A 13000-nucleotide genomic window follows, 5' to 3' on the forward strand; every position below is an offset into this window, starting at 1 on the left:
CGAACTCTAATGTGTATCGGCTGCGTGTGAATACTTTTGTCGTAACGATTTCTTTTGTTTTTCTTATCGGTTATGAATGTGTAGTTAGTAAGTTAATTTTTTCCCGATTATTAAAAATATCAAAATATATGTATACAGTTATTATCTTATATCGCAACGACTTTTAAAATTCGTTAAATCAATTTTTATACCTGTAACAAACAGTACATTATAAAATTCAACGTAATAAATTATTGTTAAATAAGATTAATTTTCTATGCTGTACACTATGCATAATACCTACTTCCTAATTACTATTTTTATTCTATCCTGCCGCTGACTGCCTCGCACAAAATAATATCCATAAACAACGCGTCCACAAATAAATAATAATATTAAATTAATATTTTGCGGTAACCAGTCTTATATGGTAAGTGGCACTTCCATTTTCTGATTCACCCTGTATATGATATAAAAGTCGCATTTGAACGGTGGACCACTGATCTGTGGGCTTTTGAACGGTGGGCCACTGATCTGTGGGCTTTTGAACGGTGGGCCACTGATCTGTGGGCCATTGAACGGTGGGCAATAGAACTGTGGGCAACTGCACCGCCACCAAATGATCTACCAGCTTCCAAATCTTTCGAGAATGAAATGACGTCAGCTCGACGTCTCCTTGTCTCGCTCGCTATTCGCTAGTTTCGCTCATTCTCTTTAAGCGATACTCGCCGCCGTCTGGTGTCTAGCCGTCTAGCACCGCTCGCTCAGTGCGTCGGCAGCCGACGCGACGAGCGCACGAGGACACGGCATTGTGCTTAATGTGCGTATGTTGCCCGTCTGAAATTTGCGACCACTGAGCTGATTCATTTTTGAAAGTTCTGGAAGCTGGTAGATCATCTATCGCAGGTAACAATACTTATGATTATAGTATCAAGATCCTTTTGCGACTGTACTTAGTTAACAAATTAATTTCTTTTACAAAAGCGGTCAAAGTCAGTTAACTATTGTTGCTATTGACTCCAAGATTCTAATATTGTGTTTTAAGATCGAAGAGAAGTAATTTCAATTGTTTAAACAATTAATTTTGCAAAAAAGTCACTCATCGGAATTTAACGTAGAACGATGCTATGATGTTAAATAAAAAAAATTATGCAAATCCGATACTTGGTTTTCGAGAAATCCATTTGTTAATTAAGAAAAATTCGTTCTTTTTCTAAATTCTGAGTTATTTCTTTCACGGCGGGAGTGACGCGGAGTGAGTGTGAGAGAGAGTGAGAGCGCTGCAGCGGAGTGTACGAGTGTGAGCGAGGCCGCTGCCTGAGTCGCCGTGCGTAACAGTATGTTTCAGAACTTGCAGAATCAATCGAAACAAATTCATATAAAAATTTGTATAATGAAAACAGTTCAATGGTATTTTACATGTATTTGTAAGATAGCAATTATTTTAAGTAGGATTTTTTTTATACGTGACGTATAGCTGTACAGCTGTGCAATGTTTTGCCTGAATTGACCTTTAATTTAATAGAAAAAATTATAATAATCGTATGAGATTGTTGCTTAAAATAATATACTTTATAATATTAATTTTATAAAATTGTTCTATGCATGTATACAGGATGTCCCAGACCAACGTCACTTTTTTTAATGGTAGGTAGAACTCGTCGAAATAAGACGAAAAGTCTTATATCATTTTTCAAAATTTGTAACCGTTAACGAGATATCAATTAAAATGTAAACGTGTGCGAGCGACAAGGAACCGCAGACTGAGCGAGCGCGCGATAGACGGCGGCGAGTAATGAATGTAATAAAATATTTGGATTCTATTGCAGAATAACTAGAAAAAATGGAAAAAGATTATTACAAAATTCTTGGTATAACCAAGGAAGCGACCGTACGGGAGATAACGCAGGCTTATAGAAAATTAGCCTTACGTTTTCATCCCGATAAGAACGAAAGTCTTGCCGCTACGAAGAAATTCCAGGACCTCTCTAAGGCGTATAATTTCCTTATAAATATGAAGGAAAATGATAATAATTTCTGTAGTAAGAACAAAAGTTCTGCTGCTACGAAGAACTTTCAGGACATCTCTGAGGCGTATTGTTTCCTGCCAAATATAAAGGAAAATGATAATAATTTCCACAATAAGAACAAAAGTTCTGCTGCTACGAAGAACTTTCAGGACATCTCTGAGGCGTATTGTTTCCTGCCAAATATAAAGGAAAATGATAATAATTTCCACAATAAGAACAAAAGTTCTGCTGCTACGAAGAACTTTCAGGACATCTCTGAGGCGTATTGTTTCCTGCCAAATATAAAGGAAAATGATAATAATTTTCACAATAAGAACAAAAGTTCTGCTGCTACGAAGAACTTTCAGGACATCTCTGAGGCGTATTGTTTCCTGCCAAATATAAAGGAAAATGATAATAATTTCTACAATAAGAACAAAAGTTCTGCGGCTACAAAGAAATTCCAGGACATCTCTAAGGCGTATTGTTTCCAGTCAAATATGAAAAAAAAAGATAAAAATTTCTACAGTTGTAGTACATTTAAAACCATAGCTACAATAATGGGGATATTAGTAACCTTTGGGATAATGCGAAAAGTATTTTGGAAACCAAAAAAAACCAATGTAAAACGACGTAAAGTTAGAATCTACCATTAAAATATAAAAATTTTTTATATTTGTTAAACCCCAAGGCTGCTGTGGGGTCCGTTCTTCAAACGCAGATGTAGTCGAAAAGAAATAAATTAAACTTCTCTAGATATTTTGGCACTTTTTATTTTAATTCCTCTCCAAATAGTAGAACAGTAGTTTACTTCGCACGATCTTATTAACAAATGACCCGTTCGGGCCGCGAGTCTTTATATTTATAACTTGCTGTTGCTAAGTTGAAATTCTTGTAACGACCCTGCTTTCGCGTATACCGAATCGTCGGCTCGATGCGGGACGCGCCCGTGCGCTCGTCGGTATTCCGGGATTCGAATAGATAGGGTCCGTAAATGCAGCGAGACTGGTATATTAAATGTAAAAACAAAGGTTTATTAACTGAATAAGAACATAACGCGTATTTACAATATGTACACGAAGCGTGAAACGGCCGCGCGAGCGGCGATCGAGATTCGACAATAGTGAGCGAAGCACGCGGTGTCGGCGTGTCCGCGACGCGCGAAAGTTCCTACGGCCACGTGCCGTTCGGCGGCACGTGCGAATGCGGTATGCTGACGCGGGAATAGATCGCAGGTGTTCGCGCGTTTTCGCCGAAACCCTTAGATATTTCGCGGTATCGCTGGCGGTTTCGCGGAGACAGGAGGTGAAGCACCGGCTTGGTGTCGCGTACTCGAGAGCACTCGAGCGAGACAGAGATCTCTCTACCCCGTGGTCGGCGACGGTGCGATAGGAACTGTTAATTCGTGTTCGATGATTCCACGCGCCCGGTGGTCGAGGTCCGAGATGACTCGGAGGAGGCAGAGTTCGCTCTACCCCTCGAGCTGACCGTGCCGGTGCGTTGAAAGTCGTGAGCACAAGGTTAGGAACGAGCCCCAGGATCACCTGGTGAAGACAGAGAGCGCTCTACCCCCGGATCGGCTCTAGGATGTCGGAGATGCTGCTCGCAAGCGAGCGGATCGAGGACGGTCCCGCTGAGCTCCGGCATCGCGGTTTTATACAAAAAACGAGGGCGCCGGGCTTGCGGGGCTCAGCGGGGTTACGGATGATCCTGCCGTGGCGCCGAGGATCTTGTTACGGCGCGATCGCGAAACGGTGGTCCTCGCCGTCGTTGGCGCGTTCGGTGGCGTTCGGCGGAATTCGGCTAAGCCCGTGCGGGGACTTAGCCGCGAGACGATAGCGTAGCGCGTGCTATCGCCTATTCGACGTATATATAATATAAGTTTGGGGCGCACCGCGCCCCGGGTCCCCGCCAGCGGAGTTTTGCCGACGGCCGGCCGTTGTTCTGGCCGGAACGGTGCATTTCCTGGGTGCACCGTTACATTCTTAGCAATCAGCAATTCGCGAGCCTTCTCGGAGCGTCGCGTCCCGGCTGGAAATGCCGGGTTACCTTGATCGGCGATACTCTGTCGATCTAGCTAAACTGTCGCGCGCGTGCTAAGTTTCGACGTTATTCCCGAGCCCTCTGTTACCAGGAGCCCGGGATATAACATAGTTTACTTGAAACATAATCGTTTGTACTCATTTGTACCTCTTTTTAAATCGTTTATACCTTAAGGGTTAAAAAGTCATAAAGGGGTGGAAAAATTATCAGCGCTCAACTTTAAGATAATTTAAAATGAAAAACGCCACTCGAAAGAGAATCGTTAGTATTACATTGACAGAGGTTGCAACACTTGAAGTTAGGGACACGATTTTAGAAATAGAAATTTGATGTGAACTACTGCATTCGCTTATGCGGCGCTTCACACATATATATCAAGCGCCGCATAAGCGAATGCAGTGGTTCACATCAAATTTCTATTTCTAAAATCGTGTCCCTAACTTCAAGTGTTGCAACCTTTCTGTCAATGACTGTACCTCCTTTTAATCACTGTGTTGCAGGCCAACGTTTGTTTCTAGGAAAAAACAATATTGTTTTTAAAAATTTGATAGTAAATTAAAAACATAAAAGGTGTAAGAATACACATTGAAAAAAGAATTGTTTCAGTTTGATATTACTATACTAAACAAAAATTTCTACGTTCTGAAAACTACCGTTTGAATGCAAAATAATGTTAAAAATTCATTAAGCAATGTATCACATTTAACATGACATAAAGTCTTGAAATGTTTACAGAAAATACTGCTTTACATAAATGAACAGAGTTGTGTACAATGTTCACAGAAAAAATTATGCAAAACGTAATCTAATACGTTGTTTGTCAATTTCTACACCTAATCTATAAAATTTTTATATTTAATGGCTGCTTTCAGCACAGTCACGGTAGAATACAATATATTTATGGAATTGTACGTACATACGTCTGGTGGCGGTGCAGTTGCCCACAGTTCTATTGCCCACGTAGCGATTGGCCACGTATCAATAGGACACAGTGCGATTGGCCACAGCTGAATTGGACACAGATCAATTGGACACGGTTCTATTGCCCACGTAGCGATTGGCCACGTATCAAATGGACACAGTGCGATTGGACACGAAAAGTTGCCCACCGTTCAAATGACCACAGATCAGTTGCCCACCGTTCAAATGCCCACAGATCAAACGCCCACAGAAAGTGAATTTTTGTTCGTTTGCCCACGGATAAATGCCCACCGTTCAAAAGCCCACAGATCAATGGCCCACCGTTCAATGGCCCACAGATCAATAGCCCACCGTTCAATTGCCCACAGATCAGTGGCCCACCGTTCAAAAGCCCACAGATCAGTGGCCCACCGTTCAAAAGCCCACAGATCAGTGGTCCACCGTTCAAATGCGACTTTTATATCATATACAGGGTGAATCAGAAAATGGAAGTGCCACTTACCATATAAGACTGGTTACCGCAAAATATTAATTTAATATTATTATTTATTTGTGGACGCGTTGTTTATGGATATTACTTTGTGCGAGGCAGTCAGCGGCAGGATAGAATAAAAATAGTAATTAGGAAGTAGGTATTATGCATAGTGTACAGCATAGAAAATTAATCTTATTTAACAATAATTTATTACGTTGAATTTTATAATGTACTGTTTGTTACAGGTATAAAAATTGATTTAACGAATTTTAAAAGTCGTTGCGATATAAGATAATAACTGTATACATATATTTTGATATTTTTTAATAATCGGGAAAAAAATTAACTTACTAACTACACATTCATAACCGATAAGAAAAACAAAAGAAATCGTTACGACAAAAGTATTCACACGCAGCCGATACACATTAGAGTTCGAGTTACATCACGTTCTACGCTTGTACATAAAATAACAGTATCTAAAGCTATAACGTATCACAGTGTATTTCAGTCCGTTTTGTAACTTATATGTATCAGAACTTTGTTCAAAAATAACAAACATCAGTATAAAGTTATGTTGTATCTTTTCCGCACGAAGTAACACGCCTAAAGATTTTATCTCTTAAATCTAAACATATTTTTACATAAATATGCTGTAATGTCTTATGGTTTTCTAATCCTTATGTAGGTTTCATACGGGTCGTTGCATATGGGACAACGCTTAGCTTCCAAACGTTTGATACATGTAACGCAACAGGCAAGATGTCCACAAGGTACGAAAGCATGTGTGCGCTCGTTAGTAAGGCATACCGTGCATATGTCTGAAGAAGATTTTGCTTCTGATGGACTTAGAGTTTTCGTTCCATTCCAGTCTACATTTCTCGTTTGCAATTCCAAATGTGACATCTTCCTTCAGCAAAGGCTCGGCACTTCGGTGCGCTGTATTTCAATACTAAAATTGTAATTTAATTTTAGACTCAACTACAAAATTCTTTGTACAAAAGTTATTACCTTGCTCTTTTTCATAAAACGACATCGTACCGTTTGTACTGCCTCGTGATATTTCTTGAGTCCTTAATATAACGAGCAATTTTTAAACGACACTGGCAAATACAACAAGGATAACGTAGTATTCACAGCAAGCAATAACTACGACACAAGCAGCATTTACGACATATGACAAAAGCAGAATTTACGAGTAGTACAACATAAGCGATCAACACATGTCCGTATTTTTGGTTAGAAAACACGTGGCGGTGAGATCGCGCGGGAAATGTGCATTAAGCTTGATACGCAATGCACGGTACACGCAATAAAAGTAAAAAATACTATTGGTCGAAACGAACTTCTCCACTATTGGTTGTGCCTCTGCATTGTGTGTTTCCCGCGCGATCTTACCTCCACGTGTTTCCTAACCAAAGATACAGACGCGTGTTGGTCGCTAATGTCGTACCACCTTTGTTTAGTTGCTTTTGTCGTTTAATTTTTATATTGAAAATTGTTCTATTTGCTTTTGTCGTTTAATTACCGATCAAAAAGTTTTGCTTTGCAATTATGATTTGTCGAGATTATTTCATTCGTTCATGCAACAGAGATTCATGCAATAAGATTCATCGAGCAATAATTTGTTATTTTTGAACAAAGTTCTGATACATATAAGTTACAAAACGGACTGAAATACACTGTGATACGTTATAGCTTTAGATACTGTTATTTTATTTACAAGCGTAGAACGTGATGTAACTCGAACACGGTTGCTTTTGTATCTTTTCGTCGCTTATGACTGTGTAGTTGTAAAACATATTTTTATCCGATTATGCCAAAGTGCGCTTTACGAAACCGTTGTAATGTAGCAGAGATTCTGATGTAACTTGTTTTATTTTTTAGTATTCGAGCATGCAGTTGTAATACTTATAGATTGCAAAATGGACTTAGATACAGTGTGATACGTTATAGCTTTAGATACTATTATTTTATTTACAAGCGTAGAACGTGATGTAACTCGAACTCTAATGTGTATCGGCTGCGTGTGAATACTTTTGTCGTAACGATTTCTTTTGTTTTTCTTATCGGTTATGAATGTGTAGTTAGTAAGTTAATTTTTTCCCGATTATTAAAAATATCAAAATATATGTATACAGTTATTATCTTATATCGCAACGACTTTTAAAATTCGTTAAATCAATTTTTATACCTGTAACAAACAGTACATTATAAAATTCAACGTAATAAATTATTGTTAAATAAGATTAATTTTCTATGCTGTACACTATGCATAATACCTACTTCCTAATTACTATTTTTATTCTATCCTGCCGCTGACTGCCTCGCACAAAGTAATATCCATAAACAACGCGTCCACAAATAAATAATAATATTAAATTAATATTTTGCGGTAACCAGTCTTATATGGTAAGTGGCACTTCCATTTTCTGATTCACCCTGTATATGATATAAAAGTCGCATTTGAACGGTGGACCACTGATCTGTGGGCTTTTGAACGGTGGGCCACTGATCTGTGGGCTTTTGAACGGTGGGCCACTGATCTGTGGGCCATTGAACGGTGGGCCACTGATCTGTGGGCTTTAGAACGGTGGGCCACTGATCTGTGGGCTATTGAACGGTGGGCCACTGATCTGTGGGCTTTTGAACGGTGGGCCACTGATCTGTGGGCAATTGAACGGTGGGCTATTGATCTGTGGGCCATTGAACGGTGGGCCATTGATCTGTGGGCTTTTGAACGGTGGGCATTTATCCGTGGGCAAACGAACAAAAATTCACTTTCTGTGGGCGTTTGATCTGTGGGCATTTGAACGGTGGGCAACTGATCTGTGGTCATTTGAACGGTGGGCAACTTTTCGTGTCCAATCGCACTGTGTCCATTTGATACGTGGCCAATCGCTACGTGGGCAATAGAACCGTGTCCAATTGATCTGTGTCCAATTCAGCTGTGGCCAATCGCACTGTGTCCTATTGATACGTGGCCAATCGCTACGTGGGCAATAGAACTGTGGGCAACTGCACCGCCACCAGACGTATGTACGTACAATTCCATAAATATATTGTATTCTACCGTGACTGTGCTGAAAGCAGCCATTAAATATAAAAATTTTATAGATTAGGTGTAGAAATTGACAAACAACGTATTAGATTACGTTTTGCATAATTTTTTCTGTGAACATTGTACACAACTCTGTTCATTTATGTAAAGCAGTATTTTCTGTAAACATTTCAAGACTTTATGTCATGTTAAATGTGATACATTGCTTAATGAATTTTTAACATTATTTTGCATTCAAACGGTAGTTTTCAGAACGTAGAAATTTTTGTTTAGTATAGTAATATCAAACTGAAACAATTCTTTTTTCAATGTGTATTCTTACACCTTTTATGTTTTTAATTTACTATCAAATTTTTAAAAACAATATTGTTTTTTCCTAGAAACAAACGTTGGCCTGCAACACAGTGATTAAAAGGAGGTACAGTCATTGACAGAAAGGTTGCAACACTTGAAGTTAGGGACACGATTTTAGAAATAGAAATTTGATGTGAACCACTGCATTCGCTTATGCGGCGCTTGATATATATGTGTGAAGCGCCGCATAAGCGAATGCAGTAGTTCACATCAAATTTCTATTTCTAAAATCGTGTCCCTAACTTCAAGTGTTGCAACCTTTCTGTCAATGACTGTACAATCGGGTACTAACGATTCTCTTTCGAGTGGCGTTTTTCATTTTAAATTATCTTAAAGTTGAGCGCTGATAATTTTTCCACCCCTTTATGACTTTTTAACCCTTAAGGTATAAACGATTTAAAAAGAGGTACAAATGAGTACAAACGATTATGTTTCAAGTAAACTATGTTATATCCCGGGCTCCTGGTAACAGAGGGCTCGGGAATAACGTCGAAACTTAGCACGCGCGCGACAGTTTAGCTAGATCGACAGAGTATCGCCGATCAAGGTAACCCGGCATTTCCAGCCGGGACGCGACGCTCCGAGAAGGCTCGCGAATTGCTGATTGCTAAGAATGTAACGGTGCACCCAGGAAATGCACCGTTCCGGCCAGAACAACGGCCGGCCGTCGGCAAAACTCCGCTGGCGGGGACCCGGGGCGCGGTGCGCCCCAAACTTATATTATATATACGTCGAATAGGCGATAGCACGCGCTACGCTATCGTCTCGCGGCTAAGTCCCCGCACGGGCTTAGCCGAATTCCGCCGAACGCCACCGAACGCGCCAACGACGGCGAGGACCACCGTTTCGCGATCGCGCCGTAACAAGATCCTCGGCGCCACGGCAGGATCATCCGTAACCCCGCTGAGCCCCGCAAGCCCGGCGCCCTCGTTTTTTGTATAAAACCGCGATGCCGGAGCTCAGCGGGACCGTCCTCGATCCGCTCGCTTGCGAGCAGCATCTCCGACATCCTAGAGCCGATCCGGGGGTAGAGCGCTCTCTGTCTTCACCAGGTGATCCTGGGGCTCGTTCCTAACCTTGTGCTCACGACTTTCAACGCACCGGCACGGTCAGCTCGAGGGGTAGAGCGAACTCTGCCTCCTCCGAGTCATCTCGGACCTCGACCACCGGGCGCGTGGAATCATCGAACACGAATTAACAGTTCCTATCGCACCGTCGCCGACCACGGGGTAGAGAGATCTCTGTCTCGCTCGAGTGCTCTCGAGTACGCGACACCAAGCCGGTGCTTCACCTCCTGTCTCCGCGAAACCGCCAGCGATACCGCGAAATATCTAAGGGTTTCGGCGAAAACGCGCGAACACCTGCGATCTATTCCCGCGTCAGCATACCGCATTCGCACGTGCCGCCGAACGGCACGTGGCCGTAGGAACTTTCGCGCGTCGCGGACACGCCGACACCGCGTGCTTCGCTCACTATTGTCGAATCTCGATCGCCGCTCGCGCGGCCGTTTCACGCTTCGTGTACATATTGTAAATACGCGTTATGTTCTTATTCAGTTAATAAACCTTTGTTTTTACATTTAATATACCAGTCTCGCTGCATTTACGGACCCTATCTATTCGAATCCCGGAATACCGACGAGCGCACGGGCGCGTCCCGCATCGAGCCGACGATTCGGTATACGCGAAAGCAGGGTCGTTACAAGAATTTCAACTTAGCAACAGCAAGTTATAAATATAAAGACTCGCGGCCCGAACGGGTCATTTGTTAATAAGATCGTGCGAAGTAAACTACTGTTCTACTATTTGGAGAGGAATTAAAATAAAAAGTGCCAAAATATCTAGAGAAGTTTAATTTATTTCTTTTCGACTACATCTGCGTTTGAAGAACGGACCCCACAGCAGCCTTGGGGTTTAACAAATATAAAAAATTTTTATATTTTAATGGTAGATTCTAACTTTACGTCGTTTTACATTGGTTTTTTTTGGTTTCCAAAATACTTTTCGCATTATCCCAAAGGTTACTAATATCCCCATTATTGTAGCTATGGTTTTAAATGTACTACAACTGTAGAAATTTTTATCTTTTTTTTTCATATTTGACTGGAAACAATACGCCTTAGAGATGTCCTGGAATTTCTTTGTAGCCGCAGAACTTTTGTTCTTATTGTAGAAATTATTATCATTTTCCTTTATATTTGGCAGGAAACAATACGCCTCAGAGATGTCCTGAAAGTTCTTCGTAGCAGCAGAACTTTTGTTCTTATTGTGAAAATTATTATCATTTTCCTTTATATTTGGCAGGAAACAATACGCCTCAGAGATGTCCTGAAAGTTCTTCGTAGCAGCAGAACTTTTGTTCTTATTGTGGAAATTATTATCATTTTCCTTTATATTTGGCAGGAAACAATACGCCTCAGAGATGTCCTGAAAGTTCTTCGTAGCAGCAGAACTTTTGTTCTTATTGTGGAAATTATTATCATTTTCCTTTATATTTGGCAGGAAACAATACGCCTCAGAGATGTCCTGAAAGTTCTTCGTAGCAGCAGAACTTTTGTTCTTACTACAGAAATTATTATCATTTTCCTTCATATTTATAAGGAAATTATACGCCTTAGAGAGGTCCTGGAATTTCTTCGTAGCGGCAAGACTTTCGTTCTTATCGGGATGAAAACGTAAGGCTAATTTTCTATAAGCCTGCGTTATCTCCCGTACGGTCGCTTCCTTGGTTATACCAAGAATTTTGTAATAATCTTTTTCCATTTTTTCTAGTTATTCTGCAATAGAATCCAAATATTTTATTACATTCATTACTCGCCGCCGTCTATCGCGCGCTCGCTCAGTCTGCGGTTCCTTGTCGCTCGCACACGTTTACATTTTAATTGATATCTCGTTAACGGTTACAAATTTTGAAAAATGATATAAGACTTTTCGTCTTATTTCGACGAGTTCTACCTACCATTAAAAAAAAGTGACGTTGGTCTGGGACATCCTGTATACATGCATAGAACAATTTTATAAAATTAATATTATAAAGTATATTATTTTAAGCAACAATCTCATACGATTATTATAATTTTTTCTATTAAATTAAAGGTCAATTCAGGCAAAACATTGCACAGCTGTACAGCTATACGTCACGTATAAAAAAAATCCTACTTAAAATAATTGCTATCTTACAAATACATGTAAAATACCATTGAACTGTTTTCATTATACAAATTTTTATATGAATTTGTTTCGATTGATTCTGCAAGTTCTGAAACATACTGTTACGCACGGCGACTCAGGCAGCGGCCTCGCTCACACTCGTACACTCCGCTGCAGCGCTCTCACTCTCTCTCACACTCACTCCGCGTCACTCCCGCCGTGAAAGAAATAACTCAGAATTTAGAAAAAGAACGAATTTTTCTTAATTAACAAATGGATTTCTCGAAAACCAAGTATCGGATTTGCATAATTTTTTTTATTTAACATCATAGCATCGTTCTACGTTAAATTCCGATGAGTGACTTTTTTGCAAAATTAATTGTTTAAACAATTGAAATTACTTCTCTTCGATCTTAAAACACAATATTAGAATCTTGGAGTCAATAGCAACAATAGTTAACTGACTTTGACCGCTTTTGTAAAAGAAATTAATTTGTTAACTAAGTACAGTCGCAAAAGGATCTTGATACTATAATCATAAGTATTGTTACCTGCGATAGATGATCTACCAGCTTCCAGAACTTTCAAAAATGAATCAGCTCAGTGGTCGCAAATTTCAGACGGGCAACATACGCACATTAAGCACAATGCCGTGTCCTCGTGCGCTCGTCGCGTCGGCTGCCGACGCACTGAGCGAGCGGTGCTAGACGGCTAGACACCAGACGGCGGCGAGTATCGCTTAAAGAGAATGAGCGAAACTAGCGAATAGCGAGCGAGACAAGGAGACGTCGAGCTGACGTCATTTCATTCTCGAAAGATTTGGAAGCTGGTAGATCATTTGGTGGCGGTGCAGTTGCCCACAGTTCTATTGCCCACCGTTCAATGGCCCACAGATCAGTGGCCCACCGTTCAAAAGCCCACAGATCAGTGGCCCACCGTTCAAAAGCCCACAGATCAGTGGTCCACCGTTCAAATGCGACTTTTATATCATATACAGGGTGAATCAGAA

At 40.6% G+C, this 13000-nt stretch overlaps 3 long non-coding RNA genes across 3 annotated transcripts; 1 reads left to right on the plus strand and 2 right to left on the minus strand.

The window, feature by feature from the left end:
* Positions 1-747: 747 nt before the first annotated feature.
* Positions 748-2747, plus strand: LOC139103897 (uncharacterized). Its single transcript, XR_011545966.1, has 2 exons — positions 748-885; positions 1809-2747. It is a non-coding gene; the product is annotated as an uncharacterized lncRNA (long non-coding RNA).
* A 2870-nt stretch (positions 2748-5617) lies between these two features.
* Positions 5618-7487, minus strand: LOC139104129 (uncharacterized). Its single transcript, XR_011545995.1, has 2 exons — positions 6439-7487; positions 5618-6379 (listed from the first exon to the last, which is right to left on the minus strand). It is a non-coding gene; the product is annotated as an uncharacterized lncRNA (long non-coding RNA).
* A 3192-nt stretch (positions 7488-10679) lies between these two features.
* LOC139104184 (uncharacterized) lies at positions 10680-12680 on the minus strand. Its single transcript, XR_011546005.1, has 2 exons — positions 12543-12680; positions 10680-11618 (listed from the first exon to the last, which is right to left on the minus strand). It is a non-coding gene; the product is annotated as an uncharacterized lncRNA (long non-coding RNA).
* Between the last annotated feature and the right edge of the window lie 320 nt (positions 12681-13000).

The sequence above is a fragment of the Cardiocondyla obscurior genome, linkage group LG07 (assembly GCF_019399895.1).
Source record: "Cardiocondyla obscurior isolate alpha-2009 linkage group LG07, Cobs3.1, whole genome shotgun sequence".
Lineage (NCBI taxonomy): Eukaryota > Metazoa > Arthropoda > Insecta > Hymenoptera > Formicidae > Cardiocondyla > Cardiocondyla obscurior.